General features: G+C 52.0%; 1 long non-coding RNA gene across 1 annotated transcript; it reads right to left on the reverse strand.

Moving 5' to 3' along the window:
• Positions 1–674: 674 nt before the first annotated feature.
• On the reverse strand, positions 675–19,707 carry LOC144761680 (uncharacterized). The gene is made up of 3 exons (XR_013595844.1): positions 19,422–19,707; positions 1,169–1,265; positions 675–1,076 (listed from the first exon to the last, which is right to left on the reverse strand). It is a non-coding gene; the product is annotated as an uncharacterized LOC144761680 (long non-coding RNA).
• Between the last annotated feature and the right edge of the window lie 1,113 nt (positions 19,708–20,820).

Genomic DNA, 20,820 nt, shown 5'->3' on the forward strand with positions numbered 1-20,820 from the left:
TCAGAGCTACCGCTCTGGGGGCTGTGTAGACATGTGGGCTTCTTATATCAATATCCTAGTATGTCATAATCAGTTTGTGTTGTTTGTACTGCCATCACAACACACCCCTGTTGCCATACATGCCACTGTAACATGCATGACAATCAACATAACATTGTATGTGTAGTGTGAGAGGGAATATTGTAGCCAAGCCGATGATTAGCATTTCTACATCTATTCAAAAGTAACTCACTATCTACACTGTCAATGTCTCTGATGTGCAATAGGCCTGCACAGTTTAAGCAACACTATTAGAGCAGTGTCAACAGACCTATGTGAGTAAGGGGACAGTCAGTAGTGACAGACACACATTGACACTGTGGGTCAATGGAAAGAAGTATCAGGTCAGGGTGTCACCTCAGTCACCATGCCTCATATTGTCCATGTAACAGCTATCAGGGCTTCTAGTGAGACAGATAACTCTTCCTGGGAACATCCATTAATCAGCAGGTCTACTAGGACATTACTCTGTGCATCAGTTCTCCTGCCACAGTCAGGCCCTGCTCTCTGCAGGCTGAGGGTACTTATCCCACATGAACCTCACATTTCTATCAAATCAATACAGAAAAGCCCATTTCATATATGATTTGCATTATTCAAAAAATCAAACAAAAAATTAAATTAAAGAGTTTCTTGTTGTAGCAGTGTTATTTAATCACACTGAACATGTATCTCAGTCATAGAAAACATTTGAAATAGCATTTGGAGTGCCCGATCGTGAGGTGACGCAAGGGATAAGAAAAAGTGAAAGGTTTGAGTAAAGGTAGTGGGATACGTGACAGTTAGACGACGAGTTATACAGTTTTGCTATTCATTCGGCATAACATTTCATAGCTACATAGTACGACAAATGGAAATATTCATGTAAGTTGTTACACAGTCATATAATACAACAAATCGCAGTAGATCAGGTACTGTTGATTGTATGGCATCAAGGTAGTGTCGACGTTTCGACTCCTGTGTATGCGTGGGTTCCTAAGAGCCTTGCTAGTGGGGTCTTCCACAGGACTGGCGTGTGCGTGAAGTGGAAAGGGCACCTAAGGGTGTAATATAAATGTGTTGAAAATTAAAAAGTCACTAACTAAAAAACATTACACGTGAAAAAGGGTTCAGTAAAGACCGTATTTACCGTGGTTAAAACCTGGAAGTCCTCCCATGAAGTTCAAGTGAGGGTTGGTGGGCCCAAAGGCCCCAGGAACTTATAGTTGGGAGAGAGCAAACACCACCTGCAATATTAAGGTGTCGGTCAATGAACCTATCTATAGTGAAAGTATTAAGTATATACATGTAATCCATATTATTTTTACTTAGAATTAAGGCGTGGCCCTCATAGGTCCTACATTCAAAAAACAGAAAGGATCTGTGGTATCTATATTACGCTGTCCATTACTTAGTGGAAGGTGCCTGAAATGGCTGTGATCTAAAAGGAACGACACAGTGAACATGAATATTAAAAAACCAACACTTCAGGGTCGGGTTTCTCTTATATTGTCAAAACACTCTAAATTATCGTTATAGTCCGTATTTCTGTCCCTCTTGACATATTTAAACCCTCTAGTGTGGAAAAATGAGGGAAAACGTCAAGCCGACTGAGTTTGAAAAATGGGGAACATGACTCACCGCGTCCGCCGGTTGAGTTCACGTCGGGAAAATGAAGGCTTGACACGGTGCTGTATCTGCAGAGTTAAAGCAGGGAACATCACCTTCATAAGTCATCAAAGGACGGAATCTAAAGCCGCCAGGGTAACTAAGGGAATAGGTCGTAAACTCACTGCTACTCTTGTGGCCTCCTCCTCTCAGATCGGAAAATGAAGACACGGGCCGGGCACCTAGGTTGATTTAAAAGGCCCGTGGTCTGCCGAAAAACGCAGCGTGACGTCTCGCGTATTTAGACGCTGGATGCCTCTGCCTGACTAAGTGGGGTGGAGAAAAGACTCCTCTATATATCACTGTCCGTGGTGTGTGAATGATCATGTGTCAGAGCGCACATAATATGAAATACATGAGCCCCCTTGCGGCCCCCTTGCGGCCATCGCACGCCAACACAACCTCAACATCATCTCCTACGCCGATGACACCCAGCTGATCCTCTCCCTGACCAACGACCCCGCCGTCGCCAGAACCAACCTCCACGAAGGGATGAAAGACGTAGCCGAGTGGATGACAACCAGCCGCCTGAAACTGAACTCAGACAAGACGGAAGTCCTCATCCTGGGCTCCTCACCCTCCGCCTGGGACGACTCCTGGTGGCCCCCCGCCCTGGGCACCGCACCCAAACCAACAGACCACGCACGCAACCTGGGCTTCATCCTGGACCCCTCCCTCTCCATGACCAGACAAGTCAACGCCGTCTCCGCATCCTGTTTCAACATCCTGCGCATGCTACGGAAGATCTTCCGGTGGATCCCCACCGAGACCAGGAATACGGTCACCCAGGCCCTCGTCACCCGCCAACTGGACTACGGCAACGCCCTCTACGCCGGAACCACCGCCAAGCTCCAGAAGAGACTCCAGCGGATCCAGAACGCCTCAGCCAGACTCATCCTCGACATCCCCCGACGCAGCCACATCTCCGGACATCTGAGAGACCTGCACTGGCTCCCCGTCAATAAGAGAATCACCTTCCGTCTCCTCACCCACGCACACAAAGCCCTACACGACCAAGGCCCGAGCTACCTCAACAACCGCCTCAACTTCTATGCTCCCAAACGCCACCTCCGATCGACCAACCACGCCCTCGCCGCCGTCCCCCGCATCCGAAGAGCGACAACAGGAGGAAGGTCCTTCTCCTACCTGGCCGCCAAGACCTGGAACACCCTCCCGACCGACCTTCGCCTGACCCGAGACCACCTCTCCTTCAGGAAGAAGCTCAAGACCTGGCTGTTCGAGCAGTAGCAGCACTCCCCCCCCAAGCGCCTTGAGACCCTCCGGGTGAGTAGTGCGCTTTATAAATGCCTTGATTGATTGATTGATTGAACATTGTCAACAAACATTAGTATCATTACATTGTAAATGCCTATTACATTAGGTCATGCTTTATTAGCACATATTGCTTGTGTGTTAAAGATGATGTGATATTATTGCTGAGCGTAGGAGTTATAAAAAACAGATAAACTCTTTCATCAAGCCATTGTATTACCAACAACAAATGCCAGAACAAACACATTATATTTTTCGAAGTAAAAGAAATCAGTTTTTTAGAAAACCTACACAAAATGTTGCATTCTCATCATGTTACGTAGGGATGTTTAGTCAAACATGAACCCAAAAGTGTTGGGTTCTGAGACCTAGCTTATGATGGTGGCTTCTGCCCAATCTGGCCGAAAAAAGCCTGGAAGAAAGAAAAATGTCTTTCTTGATTCCCCTCACTCACCAGGGTTTCCCCATGGTGACATGCTTTATCATTGGGGCCATACCAGCTCTCTATTAACTGGGGTGTGCCACGACTTGCGGAGTTACATAGGAGCACTATTTTGTGGAAGACTATGTGTGGTGTAATGTGTGGTGGAGTGAATGTATAGTGATTAAAAATACCATGCAGTGGCCTAAGCAATTTTTATTCCTGCTCCTAGGTAGGTATGGTTAAAAACTGGGTGGAAACTATGTACCTATCTTTAATGAGAAGGGATTCAGTGTACGGTCGACATGTTTCGAGCTTCCCCTAGCTCTCCCTCAGGACCACACAGGGACGAGCCCTGTGTTTGCCACTACTAATAAAGCATGCGTGTAAGATACATACGATTTCTAGTTCTCGTTGTATGCTTGTCAGAGTGCGTAATAGCACATCATGGTCTGGGGTGGGGGGGGAGGGCGGTGTCTCCCTTTGAAACAATCTTCAAGAATGAGGACGCTGCGTCTCTTCACCTACTCGTCTGCCCCACCGGACCGCATCTACTCTGGTGCTGCAAAATCCGGGCTTTTATCTTCTGTTGAGTTTGGCCCGTGTATAGGAGTCCACAGGGGCAGATGATTCCGTAGATCAAGAGAGTGTGGTTCAGTCCATGTGAAACCCTCCTTTCCCCCCAAAGAGAAAAGAGATGCACAATCACAGAGACTCATTTGCGTAACAACTTTTTCGACAAGAAGTAATGCGGTAAAAAAGGCAATTAATCAGCATTGGAGCCTGGTTTCAGACGACATCGATCAGCCAGACGTGCCCATGCACTCATTCAAGAAAGCAAAAAGTATTAAGGACCATGTGGTCCGCTCCTTCCTTGAAACATCAACGTAACCGATGATCCAATCTCTCTGGAACCTTCCCCCCGTGAATGGTCACCACAAATGTGGACATTGCAAAGCATGTCAGAGAACGATTGTCACAAAGAGCTTTTCTTACAAGTAACATGTGATCGACCTGGTTTCTTTCACCAATTGCAACTCAATGAACTTGATCTATGGAATCATCTGCCCCTGTGAACTCCTATACGTGGGCCAAACTCAACAGAAGATAAAACCCGGATTTTTGCAACACCAGAGCAGAATTCGGTGTTCTGTGCAGGGTGCGCCCCTAGTAGAACACTTTAACGCAAAGGGACACACTCCAGACCAAATGCAATGGCTAGTAATAGAAAAAGCCAAACTCGGACAAAGAGGGGTAATATGTCCTCTATTCTCAACCTATGTGAATCCAAATGGATGATCCGCCTAAACACCATTGCCAATGGGCTTAACAAACTGGATTCAAGCCATGCACAACTATCATGCCTCACCCCAGAGTAAAAACCTCCTGAATACTGGCATTTCTGGTCCACTGCATTTGACCAACTGCATAGGCCAATAACCGTTATTAATACAACACCTAACCTTGGTGTATGTCCTCTGTTGCAATCTTTCATGTAACCCAAATCTAACTAGTAATGCCAATTATATGGTAACTATGGCGGGGGGACACTACTATATGTTTAAATGTTACAATTCCTTTGGTTTTTAGACTATGGCTTAAAGTACAATGATAAACATCCCTACGTAACATGATAGGAATGCAACGTTTTGTGTAGGTTTTCTAAAAAACTGATTTCCTATACTTTGAAAAATATAATGTGTTTGTTCTGGCGTTTGTTATTGGTAATACAATGGCTTGATGAAAGAGAGTTTATCTGCTTTTTATGACTCCTACACTCAGCAACAATATCACACCATCTGCATGCTGATGACGGCCCCGCCGTCATGCACTACAGTGACCTGTTGCAGGACACTCCCCCGCCGCACGGCCACCAGCTGTAGCTTGTGCTACTCCCTCCCATGCCGCCCTCAGCCTCGCTGAGCCCGCCCCGTGGACCCCGCCCCCCGCTGTATCTCCCGTCCTTTGTCGCCTTGCTACCGCTTTTCTGTTTGTTGACTGCTGTACTTGTGTGCCCCTTTGCCGCCTTGCGGCCGTTTTTCTCTTGTTGACTGCTGTACTTGTGTGCCCCGTCCCTGGTTTCCTTGTTATTACTGTGTGACTGTTAATAGATTTTTTCTCCCCCTGCGCCGATCACCTCGCTCTGCCCCTGTGACCCCCGCCCCGCTCCCCGCTTCCCGCTGCGGTGCTCACGGCCACGACCCCTTTGCCTCTGTGCCCTCCCCGCTCCCGCCTCCCAGCTGCTCCGCCCTCCCTCCCACTTGGCCATATATGGTGACCGCGCGGCGCAGGTGAGCGTGACCTGTTGCAGGACACTCCCGCGCTGCACGGCCACCAGCTGTAGCGTGTGCTACTCCCTCCCGCTGCCGCCCTCAGCCTCGCTGAGCCCGCCCCGTGGACCCCGCCCCCCGCTGTATCTCCCGTCCTTTGTCGCCTTGCTACCGCTTTTCTGTTTGTTGACTGCTGTACTTGTGTGCCCCTTTGCCGCCTTGCTGCCGTTTTTCTGTTGTTGACTGCTGTACTTGTGTGCCCCGTCCCTGGTTTCCTTGTTATTACTGTGTGACTGTTAATAGATTTTTTCTCCCCCTGTGCCGATCACCTCGCTCTGCCCCTGTGACCCCCGCCCCGCTCCCCCCATTCCCGCCGCCGTGCTCACGGCCACGCCCCCTTTGCCTCTGTGCCCTCCCCGCTCCCGCCTCCCAGCTGCTCCGCCCTCCCTCCCACTTTGCCATATATGGCGACCGCGCGTACGCGCAGCGTGCACGCGCAGCGGGTGCGCCGATTGTGCGCCAAAGGCGCGGCAAAGGTAAGCCCGTCTGCGCCCGTCCGCGCCTGGCCCGCGCCCAGCGCCCGGACCCCTGTCTCCCGCAGTCACCAGCCCTCCCGCCGGACCTATGCCGCCACCGTACTCTACGCACTCAACGCCGGCCGACTCCCGGGTTGCTACCGAGCCACCCCGAGACGCACCCACGGACCCTTCTGCTGCAACTCCTGCAAGTTCACCTGCATCCGGACCTGCACCACTCCAGCAGTGCCCAAGAGCTCGACGAATAACAGCAGCAGCCACCTGAAGTGCATCCTGCTCAACACCCGCTCCGTCCACAGACACGCCGTCGAGCTCTGGAACCTCCTCGACACCACAGCCCCAGACGTCGCCTTCCTCACGGAAACCTGGATGAACGCCTCCTCAGCGCCCGACATCGCCATCGCCATCCCGGACGGCTTCAAGATCATCCGGAGGGACCGCGTCAACCAGACAGGAGGAGGCATCGCCATCATCCACAGGAACTCCATCCGCATCACGACCAACACCGACGACACCCTCGCACCCGCCGAGCACCTGCACTTCCAGATCCACATCAACCCCAAGACCACCCTCAGAGGCACCCTCGTCTACAGACCCCCGGGACCACGCACACAATTCAGTGAGGACATCGCCGACTTCGTCAGCCCGCAGGCCCTCCCCTCCGCTGACTACATCCTCCTCGGGGACCTCAACTTCCACCTGGAGAACAACAACGACCGCAACACCACCACCCTGCTGGACAACCTCGCTAACCTCGGACTCAAGCAACTGGTAACCACCCCCACCCACTACGCGGGACACACACTCGACCCCGTCTTCTCATCCAGCAAGGACATCGCCTTCAGCCACGCCACCGGACTCCACTGGACGGACCACAGCTGCGTCCACTTCAGCTTCAAAAGGACCACGATCCACCACCAACAGCAACAGGTTGCACGCAGAAGCTGGAACAAGATCACAGCCGACCAGCTCGCGGCTTCCCTGAGCAAGAACCCACCCACCAGCGCAACGAACCCCAGCCAAGCGGCCACCAACCTCACGAAGTGGATCAGCGACTGCGCAGACGACCTCGCCCCTCTGAGGACCCCGCCTAGCAGACCCGGCAGCAAGAAAGCCCCATGGTTCACCGACGAACTCAAGAGCTCCAAGAAGGACTGCAGAGCCCTTGAGAAAGCCTGGCGCAGAGACCCAACACCGGACAACATGACTGCCCTCAAGCTCGCCACCCGAAAACACCACCAACTGATCCACACCACCAAGAAAACTGCATTCAAGGAACGACTGGACAACAACGCACACAACAGCAAGGAACTCTTCAACATCGTTAAAGAGCTCTCCAACAGCAACGCCGGAAACAACATCACCATTGGCAGGGAACATTGGCAGGGAAGGCACCATAGAGTCCACTGGTCCTGGGACTCTGGTCAGGGGGCAAGCTTAGTATCAAGCCCTTGGAATATCACTTATAACAGAAGATCACTGTAACACAAAATAGGACATAAAGCACACAACCAGTACCCACTGGTAACTGGTAAGTCCCCCCTACGCAATCCTAACCACCCTAGGAACAGGTCACGCAGGGAACCAGGACCTTACTAGCACCACCTGTGCTAGCAAGGACAACCACCTCAGTATCACAATACAAGTAGGGGCATAGACCTGGGGACAAAACACATGATGCAGAACCTACATTCAGCGGTGTAAGGAACACATGACGCATCAACACACGTTCAGCGGTGTAAGGAACAGGGCACATAATGTATCAACAACACATTCAGAGGTGCAGCAAAGAGCACTTTGCAGAAATCACAGTAACATGAACTTACATCAAAGTCCAGGGTGCGCCACTGCGCCAAGACCTAAACGTAGCAGCTGTCCACAAAGTGCTGGCCAGCTGAGGGACAGGACAGGGGGCCTAAACGCTGCAGCTGGCACTAAGTGCTGCGCAGCTGGGGAAAGGCCAGGGATGAAGGAGTGCGACTCACTCCTAAAGTCCAGAACATGTCCCTAGAAGCAAAAGAAAGACCTAAACGGTGCAGCTGCCCACTAATTGCTGGGCAGCTGTAGATCAGCAAAAACTGCGCCAGGGCTCTCACTAGCCCTCTGGGACCCAAAGCTGCTCAAACTGGGAGCCCTCTGGCTCTGCACACAAATATGCAAAAGGTGGAGCCTCTCAGGGCTCGATAGATCACTCTGCCCCTGGGGAGCGCACTGGCTCCTGAAACCATCATGCCCCAAGGATACTGTGCCCTTAAAATAACTGGGCCACCCTGGGAGTCATGCACCGGCTCTTGGAGATAATAGGCTGTACTGAGCCATCTGGCTCTTGAAGGAATCATGTTTCCAGATGTTGGGGCGGCCCTCTCGCCAGCGGGGCCGCCCAGGCACCTACCATGCGCCTCAATGGGCCCCCCCCCCCGACACGGGGACTTCAGGACCCCCATGGGTCCTCTAAACAACTCAGGACAGCAGCCCCCTCTTTACTCACCGGGGCTCTGGACGCGGTGTGTCTCTGCTTCGCCTCGTTCCCTCTTCTGGGACCGGGGCTCAGGTTGAGGAGCCCTCGCGGCTGGGCGGCAATCTTCTTCCGGGGCTCCCTCCTGGTCCTGGGAGCCCCGCAACCCTTCGGGCGGCTTCCTGCTGGTCCCCCGGTGCTCCCAACAGCTCACGGGAGCCCGGGCAGCATGCGACCATCTTTCTCTGCCGGCGGCGGAGCGGGCAGCCAATCACGATGCAGCGGCGGGCGGGACTTCCCCGCAAAACCGGAAGTCCCGCCCCGAGTCAGGTACCGTAGTGCCTGGCTTCCTGTTTTGCGGCGCTCGGGCCGCGGCGGTGAATCTCGGGGGCATTTAAGAGGGGTGGCACCCTCGAGATTAATTAAAACCAACACAGCGAGGTGGGCACTCGCCAAATAATTAAATAACTGGGGTGGCACCCGTATTTAAGAAGAAAGTGCAACGAAGCACTCTGGGGCACCAGAAGGGCAGGAGCGCTTCCCTCAGAGGGAACACGACAGCGCTCTGCCCAGGCATGAAAAATAAAGCGCTAAGGGCAGCCACAGCCCTGGGGCAATAATCCAGCGCTCCCAGCGCTCTCTGAGAGAAGGAAGCGCTTCCAGGCGCTAGGCAAAATATCCATAAAGCACTTACAGGTGCTAGGGCAACAGCCAACAATCAGGTCCTGGTAGAGTCCAGGACAGCAGAAGTCCAGGGGCTGGGCAGGGCTCAGGGAGGCAAGCCATCCGTGAGCCCAAGCAGCAGCACGCCCCTGGCAAGATTCTAGTTGGGAACAAGAACATTTTCATGGGGTCACAGCCCCTCTTTTATACACCTTTTCCCTTTGTCTTTAGGTGCAGGGTGGGGGCAGAACCAGTCGCAGCTGGTTCTTGAGTACTCTTGATGGCCCAACCACCCATTTCATTCACTGGGGAGGCTTGGGTCATTAGACGCACCACAGGGGGGCGGAGCCAGCATTGTCAGGGGAAAACCCAGCCTCATTCAGGACACAGGTACACTCCTCCCACACATCCCTCATGCTAATCTCCCACTCACCACCGGGCAGACCCAGCCAGACTTCCTGGAGCCTGGCATGCCAGCCAGCTCCAGCCAATCACGCTCCAGTACCCTCACTGCACACACACAGCCATGTCTAGAAGTGGCCCTTCCCCACTAGACACATACAAGCCGGGCATACCGTTGCGCAGCATTCATTCCCACGAGTTCACACATACCAAACTCGAGCCTGCACTCCCCACGCATCAGGAACTACCAGGGACACATACATTCCCCATGCATTCCTATGGGAGGGCAGGCCTATCTCACACACACACTCCAAGTGCGCACGCACTTTACACTGCGCCACAGTGTCAAAGTGCGCAAAGACCAGAAATCACTATTATTTAAGGCAAAAAGTTCAGGGGTGAACCTGCCACAAGGCCCAAGTCCAACACAACCCCCTTCCAGCCAAAACGCAGGGTAGGCCAATCACCACCGTGATGGACTTCCCTGCTTGGGGCGATAGAACACGGACGCGGGCCCGCACTGCAGGGACACCCTCCGGTTCTATGCCACATTGATCCATAAGACAAGCACATACTTAAAAAAAAACAGGTCCAACTAGGCTACCCCACTGGTACTCCTTAGCTGTCCACGGCTAGGACCAGGCCCTAGGCCATCTAGATACCACTGGTCCTTGCCAATCCACAGAGTGGGGGGTGGTAACCCCTGGCCTACAATAGCCATTCTCCACTTCCTTTCTCAGTGTAGTTCCAAACTACCACTGATTCTTCAACCTAGGGTCCGCACCCTCAGGCTGACCAGAGGTCACGGGCACGATTGCCCCACCCTACCTCTACTTCTGAAGCACCCTCCAGAACACAACTCTCCCACCAGTTTAGGACCTGACTTCCTCAGCAGCAGTGACCACAGTCAGACCAGCACAAGAACGGTGTAGTAAGGCGTTGCACTTTGCGGGTTGCCAGATGCGGCGCAGGCGGCGGCTCACGGACCGCGTCGAGACGGGGACGGCGAGCGGCATAGGCTGCGCGGCCGAAGGCAGACGCGGCTCAGTGCGGTGCCTACAGGACACCAGGCTGGTCATGACAGAGTCACAGCTCCCCCAACTGGTTTACCACCTGGGATTCACATTTACCGGATGCACAGGGGTCAGACTTCCTCTGACCCCCTTCCAGAGTTCTGCACCCTCCCACTGTAGAACAGGGTCCCTCCACTTAAGGTAGGCCCCACCTGCTCTCAGGGTAGTACCACAACACTCAGCCAAGAACCCTAAAGATCCCTGCTAGGCCTGTACCACCCCTTCTGGGAAACACAGGGTCTCTTCACTTAAGATGAGCCCCACCTGTGTTCACAGGGGTACCCCTAGAAGACAAACCGGCCAGGACACTGGCTACAGTCGCCCTGCCGTCCAGGACAGGCAACACCTGACCCTGGCTCCCCAACCTAGGGACGCTACCCTTTGGTTAGATGCCTGGCGCACCAGGACTTCCACAAGTTGAAAACAAAAATCTAAGACTTTCTCTCCTCCTTCAGCAGCAAGGCAACCACTGCAGGTCAATACCCCCTACAGCTTACCCGGTTCCTTCTCTTCAGGCAGGAGTCCCTTCTTGTAACTTCAGGACACTACATACAGTTGCCCTTACGTCCAGATCCGGAAACACCGGCTACTGGCTCCCCAACCGAGGGACGTACCCTTTGGTCAGATGCCTGGCGCACCAGGACTTCCTTGAGGGTGACACATAACTAATGTGTCGTGTACAAGTCTGCCTGACACTCCGGACAGAAGTGGCACCACCATGGTCACTCACTGGCGACACAACCCTTCTGGCTGGCCCCTGACCCACTGGCTCTTCCACTGGGGAACCTATCCCCCTCACACCCCTCCGTCTGGACTTCTGCACCCTCCCAACTGGAGCGGTACTGCCAGACACCAGAACTACTGGAACCCTGGTTACAGAGGTTCCACGTTCTCCAGACACTCTGGAAGATCCTCCTCAAATGACCTATTGGTACAGCCTAGGCCCCCGACCTGATGTTCCCTTCAAGAACAATCCAGGCCCTGAGACTGGGTTTCGGGCACCTGGAGACATGCAGTCCCACCCACTCCTTCTCCTCTTGAGACAGGACGTGAGCCCCTACACCGAGACCTAGCTGGGCTACACTGAACCTCTTCCACCACGCTGGGCTGGAAGACACCTCAGACACTCCTTTTGGAATCACTCCATCCCCTATGCCTCTCTCCTCCCAGAACATTACCAACTCTAAAATTCTGTCTCTCAACAGACCACAGAAATCAAAAAGCAGGCTCCACTATCTGCAGACGTTCTTGGGAAAAGTTCAACACACAGGACTTTAGGTATCTGAACAAAACAAGCATTCAGCAAGCTCCCCATCCAGAGAACTTACAAACACGTCCAGTGCCACACACCATTCATCCACACACACCCCTCCCCAGACTGGTAAGGCAGTTTCTACCACCCCTGACTTCTCAACCTGACCACACTTGACACAGGTACCATTACTCCAGGGCAGGGACGGGGGACACATGCACTGGACACACTTATGCTGCCACCACTGGATCCCACCCTTCTGGTGAATCCAGAAAACACACTGCACTTATGGGGATGATCTACCCTCCCGAGCTAGGGACACCTAACTCAAAGTGCACAAGAAACACATTTCCACAGAAATGACATTTTCAGCAAACTTAAAACAATAATCCCCACAATGTTTTTATCTAAAATGCAGAGTTTTGTGGTGCAGCCAGCTGCTACTAAGGTACAAGGCAAACACAAATCCTTATCCTCACCGCTTGCCGCCAGTGTTGGAAATGGGATCCCTGGCTGGCCAGGGCTTTTGCCAAAGTCAGTCAGAGACCACCACCCCCAAGTCAGGGCAAGGGAGTTACACGCCAAGATAACCCCTACTCACCCTCTAGGTAACGTGGCGCGAGCAGCAAGGCTAAACTTGGAGGCGATGTAAGTTAAGTATTTGCGCACGCACCCCAGCAACAACACCCAAAGGCCCACCACAAAGGAAACTCCACACAAGGTTATATAAAAATAGCCTTTGTATTACACCAAAACACATTAGATAAAACACACTTTACAATGTGCCAGAGGCACGGGCAGAATTTACAAGGGATTATTTACAAGACAGGGCCACCTGGACCACTGTCAGGAATCAGCACTTTTAGAAGTAACAATACAATACTTGTAGGCCTAGAACTTAGAACATAGCCTATCAGACAGTACCTTCCGTCCTGGTTGCACGGGATAATGCGAGTGACCTCCTTAGTAAGCTTGAGCGGGCGACCCAGCGAAGCGGCGCGGCTCAGGGGAGAGCGGCGCTGCTCGAGGCTTGGACGGGCTGCCGGCACGGTACAAGCGTTTCTCTGGGGCGACCAATGTGTGCGGCTCAGAAGAGGAGGGGAAGGCAGGATGCGGGCGACCCAGCGAAGCGGCGCAGCTCAGGGGAGAGCGGCGCTGCTCGAGGCTTGGACGGGCTGCCGGCACGAGCTGCCGAGGGGAACGAGCGAGGCACACTTCAGCGAGGCCCCAGGGGCCAAGGGAGATCAGACAAGTCCCAGCAATTTGGCAGGGAAGGCACCATAGAGTCCACTGGTCCTGGGACTCTGGTCAGGGGGCAAGCTTAGTATCAAGCCCTTGGAATATCACTTATAACAGAAGATCACTGTAACACAAAATAGGACATAAAGCACACAACCAGTAGCCACTGGTAACTGGTAAGTCCCCCCTACGCAATCCTAACCACCCTAGGAACAGGTCACGCAGGGAACCAGGACCTTACTAGCACCACCTGTGCTAGCAAGGACAACCACCTCAGTATCACAATACAAGTAGGGGCATAGACCTGGGGACAAAACACATGATGCAGAACCTACATTCAGCGGTGTAAGGAACACATGACGCATCAACACACGTTCAGCGGTGTAAGGAACAGGGCACATAATGCATCAACAACACATTCAGAGGTGCAGCAAAGAGCACTTTGCAGAAATCACAGTAACATGAACTTACATCAAAGTCCAGGGTGCGCCACTGCGCCAAGACCTAAACGTAGCAGCTGTCCACAAAGTGCTGGGCAGCTGAGGGACAGGACAGGGGGCCTAAACGCTGCAGCTGGCACTAAGTGCTGCGCAGCTGGGGAAAGGCCAGGGATGAAGGAGTGCGACTCACTCCTAAAGTCCAGAACATGTCCCTAGAAGCAAAAGAAAGACCTAAACGGTGCAGCTGCCCACTAATTGCTGGGCAGCTGTAGATCAGCAAAAACTGCGCCAGGGCTCTCACTAGCCCTCTGGGACCCAAAGCTGCTCAAACTGGGAGCCCTCTGGCTCTGCACACAAATATGCAAAAGGTGGAGCCTCTCAGGGCTCGATAGATCACTCTGCCCCTGGGGAGCGCACTGGCTCCTGAAACCATCATGCCCCAAGGATACTGTGCCCTTAAAATAACTGGGCCACCCTGGGAGCCATGCACTGGCTCTTGGAGATAATAGGCTGTACTGAGCCATCTGGCTCTTGAAGGAATCATGTTTCCAGATGTTGGGGCGGCCCTCTCGCCAGCGGGGCCGCCCAGGCACCTACCATGCGCCTCAATGGGCCCCCCCCCCCGACACGGGGACTTCAGGACCCCCATGGGTCCTCTAAACAACTCAGGACAGCAGCCCCCTCTTTACTCACCGGGGCTCTGGACGCGGTGTGTCTCTGCTTCGCCTCGTTCCCTCTTCTGGGACCGGGGCTCAGGTTGAGGAGCCCTCGCGGCTGGGCGGCAATCTTCTTCCGGGGCTCCCTCCTGGTCCTGGGAGCCCCGCAACCCTTCGGGCGGCTTCCTGCTGGTCCCCCGGTGCTCCCAACAGCTCACGGGAGCCCGGGCAGCATGCGACCATCTTTCTCTGCCGGCGGCGGAGCGGGCAGCCAATCACGATGCAGCGGCGGGCGGGACTTCCCCGCAAAACCGGAAGTCCCGCCCCGAGTCAGGCACCGTAGTGCCTGGCTTCCTGTTTTGCGGCGCTCGGGCCGCGGCGGTGAATCTCGGGGGCATTTCAGAGGGGTGGCACCCTCGAGATTAATTAAAACCAACACAGCGAGGTGGGCACTCGCCAAATAATTAAATAACTGGGGTGGCACCCGTATTTAAGAAGAAAGTGCAACGAAGCACTCTGGGGCACCAGAAGGGCAGGAGCGCTTCCCTCAGAGGGAAAACGACAGCGCTCTGCCCAGGCATGAAAAATAAAGCGCTAAGGGCAGCCACAGCCCTGGGGCAATAATCCAGCGCTCCCAGCGCTCTCTGAGAGAAGGAAGCGCTTCCAGGCGCTAGGCAAAATATCCATAAAGCACTTCCAGGTGCTAGGGCAACAGCCAACAATCAGGTCCTGGTAGAGTCCAGGACAGCAGAAGTCCAGGGGCTGGGCAGGGCTCAGGGAGGCAAGCCATCCCTGAGCCCAAGCAGCAGCACGCCCCTGGCAAGATTCTAGTTGGGAACAAGAACATTTTCATGGGGTCACAGCCCCTCTTTTATACACCTTTTCCCTTTGTCTTTAGGTGCAGGGTGGGGGCAGAACCAGTCGCAGCTGGTTCTTGAGTACTCTTGATGGCCCAACCACCCATTTCATTCACTGGGGAGGCTTGGGTCATTAGACGCACCACAGGGGGGCGGAGCCAGCATTGTCAGGGGAAAACCCAGCCTCATTCAGGACACAGGTACACTCCTCCCACACATCCCTCATGCTAATCTCCCACTCACCACCGGGCAGACCCAGCCAGACTTCCTGGAGCCTGGCATGCCAGCCAGCTCCAGCCAATCACGCTCCAGTACCCTCACTGCACACACACAGCCATGTCTAGAAGTGGCCCTTCCCCACTAGACACATACAAGCCGGGCATACCGTTGCGCAGCATTCATTCCCACGAGTTCACACATACCAAACTCGAGCCTGCACTCCCCACGCATCAGGAACTACCAGGGACACATACATTCCCCATGCATTCCTATGGGAGGGCAGGCCTATCTCACACACACACTCCAAGTGCGCACGCACTTTACACTGCGCCACAGTGTCAAAGTGCGCAAAGACCAGAAATCACTATTATTTAAGGCAAAAAGTTCAGGGGTGAACCTGCCACAAGGCCCAAGTCCAACACAACCCCCTTCCAGCCAAAACGCAGGGTAGGCCAATCACCACCGTGATGGACTTCCCTGCTTGGGGCGATAGAACACGGACGCGGGCCCGCACTGCAGGGACACCCTCCGGTTCTATGCCACATTGATCCATAAGACAAGCACATACTTAAAAAAAAACAGGTCCAACTAGGCTACCCCACTGGTACTCCTTAGCTGTCCACGGCTAGGACCAGGCCCTAGGCCATCTAGATACCACTGGTCCTTGCCAATCCACAGAGTGGGGGGTGGTAACCCCTGGCCTACAATAGCCATTCTCCACTTCCTTTCTCAGTGTAGTTCCAAACTACCACTGATTCTTCAACCTAGGGTCCGCACCCTCAGGCTGACCAGAGGTCACGGGCACGATTGCCCCACCCTACCTCTACTTCTGAAGCACCCTCCAGAACACAACTCTCCCACCAGTTTAGGACCTGACTTCCTCAGCAGCAGTGACCACAGTCAGACCAGCACAAGAACGGTGTAGTAAGGCGTTGCACTTTGCGGGTTGCCAGATGCGGCGCAGGCGGCGGCTCACGGACCCATCATGCACTGGGACAGGAACAGACTAATTTGCATATAGCCAGGTTCTGAGCTGGGATGGTGCAGTGAGCTAAAAAACGGTGATGGATTAAAACCATGATCTATTGACTTGGTAAGAGTATTCTGCATCATTCAGAAACTCTGTCCATCACCACCCCCCTTTTCCAAAATCCAACCACCCATTTCATTCACTGGGGAGGCTTGGGTCATTAGACGCACCACAGGGGGGCGGAGCCAGCATTGTCAGGGGAAAACCCAGCCTCATTCAGGACACAGGTACACTCCTCCCACACATCACTCATGCTAATCTCCCACTCACCACCGGGCAGACCCAGCCAGACTTCCTGGAGCCTGGCATGCCAGCCAGCTCCAGCCAATCACGCTCCAGTACCCTCACTGCACACACACAGCCATGTCTAGAAGTGGCCCTTCCCCACTAGACACATACAAGCCGGGCATACCGTTGCGCAGCATTCATTCCCACGAGTTCACACATACCAAACTCGAGCCTGCACTCCCCACGCATCAGGAACTACCAGGGACACATACATTCCCCATGCATTCCTATGGGAGGGCAGGCCTATCTCACACACACACTCCAAGTGCGCACGCACTTTACACTGCGCCACAGTGTCAAAGTGCGCAAAGACCAGAAATCACTATTATTTAAGGCAAAAAGTTCAGGGGTGAACCTGCCACAAGGCCCAAGTCCAACAAGAGTGTTTTGTCAATATAAGAGAAACCATGACCCTGAAGTGTTTTTTTTTAAATATTCATGTTCACTGTGTCGTTCCTTTTAGATCACAGCCATTTCAGGCACCTTCCACTAAGTAATGGACAGCGTCATATAGATGCCACGGATCCTTTCTGTTTATTGAATTTTGGACCTATGAGGGCCACGCCTTAATCCTAAGCAGTGGCGGCTGGTGACATTTGTAAGTGGTGTGGCATACAGTTTGTCGTGGAGTGCACCATGGCTAGCGAGAATAGTGAGCCCGAGCGACTTACAGTGGGTCTCCCCCAGGAAAAGTTTGAAAAAAGAGTGGGCAAATGGCGTATTTTCAAGCAATTTGGAGAAATCAAGGTTTAATAAAGCAATTGTGAAAGTGCAGTTATTACATTAATAAAGAGATGTCATATAATAACATGGGTAGCCGCTTATTAAGTACAACCACAGAGCTTCATAACAGACTTCAAGCTAAAAATGATGAGTACCTCACAGTAATTTTTAACAAAGTAAGCAGGTCACAAACTAGCAGCATTCAATAAATGTTAAGATTAACGTATTCAGTGCATGTATAATCATGTGTAGGTGCACCATTGTGTCTATGCATCCTTGCACATATAAATATACGTATTTGTCTGTGAGTGAGGCATTGTGGATGTTTTACTTGTGTGCCTGTGCGCTTTTAGTTCTAGTGTGCACACACCCTTTAAGAAGCATAAACGCTGGTTGCTAATGCTCATAGTTTCAGAAACCTTTCTATCTTCTTGATAGGTTTCTGAAGCTAAGAGCTTTGGCACGCAGACGCAGTGTGTATATTCTCCCCCCGGTTTAAATTACAGGCATGTTATGTATAAGGTAAATTAAAAGTATTACGCTAGCAACCAAGGAAGCAAAAACGTTAAAAGAAAAGTTTTTCAAATTCTAATAATAATTAAAGTTCAGAATCTCAGGACATTCCTCCAAACAGTGAATGACGCTTCAAGGTGTGCCCAATCTCTTCATTTCTAAATGATGCTACTTTATGCAAAGGACTGGTCGGTCAGGCCGTTGTCATGTATTTGAAAGTTACAATATTTGGGTACAATCCATATATTCAGAAATGTGCACAGATCAATTTACTTACCAAAGGCACAATATACATGTGTCTGCTGTGCTAAACATCCAAGTCAAATGCCATTGTCTCAATGTTTGCCTTTCAAACCTGCACTTTGAAGAGGCTGCCCTGGCCACAAAATCAAAAACATATTTTCTTGCGAGGCAACTGAGAAAAAAACGTATTTCCATATTGTGAGTTACATAGTACAAAAGCAATCGAGTAAGATTATTATTATTTATTTATTTGCAGAGTTTTATATAGCGCGAACTAGACCCGAACCGAATAAGGTATCAGAGCACTTTACTTATTTTTCCAGTTAGTTACATGAGGACACTTTCATTTTAGGCACGGGGAGATTAGATTAAGTGATTTGCCCAGAATCACAGGAGGTTTTTGGCGTCGTTACCGAGACTCGAACCCAGTTCCCCAGGTCCGAGGTCGAGCGCCCTAGCCGTTAGGCCAACTCCTCTCTTTACAATCATTACTAGGCATTCATACCATGCACTTGTTTTTATGGTTGTCGGTTGGTCACTTCAGATGTACCTGCAGAAACGCCGGCAGTGGCTGCAGAAGCAACTATCCAGAAAACGTTACAAGGTACGAATGAACAACGTAAAGGCATGTTACCAGTAGATTTTTGTACTGCAACATAGATGATTCGGCATAAGGGCGTTCCACGTTGTCTATCCAATGTCTTAATACATCGTTCGGACATGACAACCTAAATGCCCATCCCCCTTGTACTCTGGGAATGTTCAAAGATCATTTCTATGACGGCTGCAAAAAGCTATGCGGCGTGAGTACTAGTTCAAAGGCCACCACCCAGGTTGGGCTGAGTTGTAGGGATAAAGGAACCCACGGTGAACAGAAGTGGGCCAGCAATTATGCGGGCAAATGTTTATTCAGCACACGAGCGAGTGCGAGTAAGATTTACATTATAAAAGTAATTGAACTCCGATATCACTTGGGGTCGGGGAGGGAAGAAGACACACAGTGGACTGGGGCTGGCTGCTGAGCTGACACAGACACACTACATGCCTAGTAGTTTATCATGCGACTGCGATGATGACGACGCACAATACAACTAAGCAGCCTATAACTGGCAGGCCAAGTCCAACCCAAGCAGCAACGCAATCACCACAAATTTCAATCGGAGTCACGGTGTACTGTACTTACGGAGTCCGTCTCTGAAATAAATCCTGTCTGCGCGATGTCGGATTCATCGCTCCACTGTGATCGGAGAGATTATTCCAGGCTGGATTATTCAACTAGCAGAGATTATCCTATTGGAAATTGTGTGGGAACTGCGGGAGTCCTCGCATCCGGTTCAGGAGGCCGGCCACGAGGTCATGGAGCACGCCAGAGCGCGGTGACGTCCCCACAGCGGCCAACGCTAAAGAGCAGGGCTGGGCTAATACTGCCCATAATGAGACCCGGCTCCCCCGGGTCTCTACCTGTGTGAGTGCTAGGGGAGGAGGAGGAGGGAAGGGTCTACTGCGTGTGTGCGCATGCGTGGGCATGCGTGGGCAAGTCATAAAAATGACTTGTCCTAAATGCGCACACTGCTGCTGCCCTCCCTGCCACGCTCTCAGGGTCACACGCTGCCAGCCTGCCAGGCCCGCCCCCACACCCTTCCGCGATCGCGATGACGTCACTATTGTGACTCCGACCGACCTCCAATCATTATTCTGTCGGCAGTGTCGGGCTATTGTTGTATTGTGCACTGCGCTCATAATTTTACTTTTTGGTGCGTGCACGAATGCGCAGTGTGACAGTGACGGTCGTCCATGGCTGGTAGGGCAACGCCCCAACGCCCCCAATGGACGAACCGCCACTGATCCTAAGTAAGAATACTATGGATTACAAGTATATACTTACCACTTTCACTATAGATAGGTTCATTGACCGATGCCTTGATATTGCAGGTGGTGTTTGCTCCCTCCCAACTATAAGTGCCTGGAGCCTTTGGGCTCACCAACCCTCACTTGAACCTCATGGGAGGACTTCCAGGTTTTAACCACGGTAAATACGGTCTTTACTGAACCCTGATTTTGGGTTCACCCTTTAATATAACCATTTCATATGTCAACATACAGTTGTTTGGCATTCTGAAGGGATCTGTAAGGTATAACTACCTCCTTGACAACTGTTTTGTAAAGTCTGATGTGGGCTGAGTGATCACTGGGACAGTGCATTTGGCTAACACCATCCTCAGTTACTTATAAGAGTATACATACATGGCACATGGTGTGAAGCCTATACATAATATTGAGCATATACTATGATGTGTTTTGAGAACCAATTTTAGCTACTATGAACTTGCGCCCTGCATAGAGATATGTAAGTAACACAAGTAGAAATCATCCTTATCACTCATTTTAATAATGGTCTCTCTCCACAAAGCCCAGGGCCCCATAATCCATTACATGTGTGCCCTATGTAGGGGCCACACGTATACATTCAACATAATGATTACACTCTGACACTCAGGGGAAGAACCTCATCCACAGGGCATCTAGCTCCTGATAGGAATGCGACATTTTGTGTAGGTTTTCTAAAAAACTGATTTCCTTTA

Source organism: Lissotriton helveticus, chromosome 6, assembly GCF_964261635.1.
Source record: "Lissotriton helveticus chromosome 6, aLisHel1.1, whole genome shotgun sequence".
In the NCBI taxonomy this organism is placed as follows: Eukaryota; Metazoa; Chordata; class Amphibia; order Caudata; family Salamandridae; genus Lissotriton; species Lissotriton helveticus.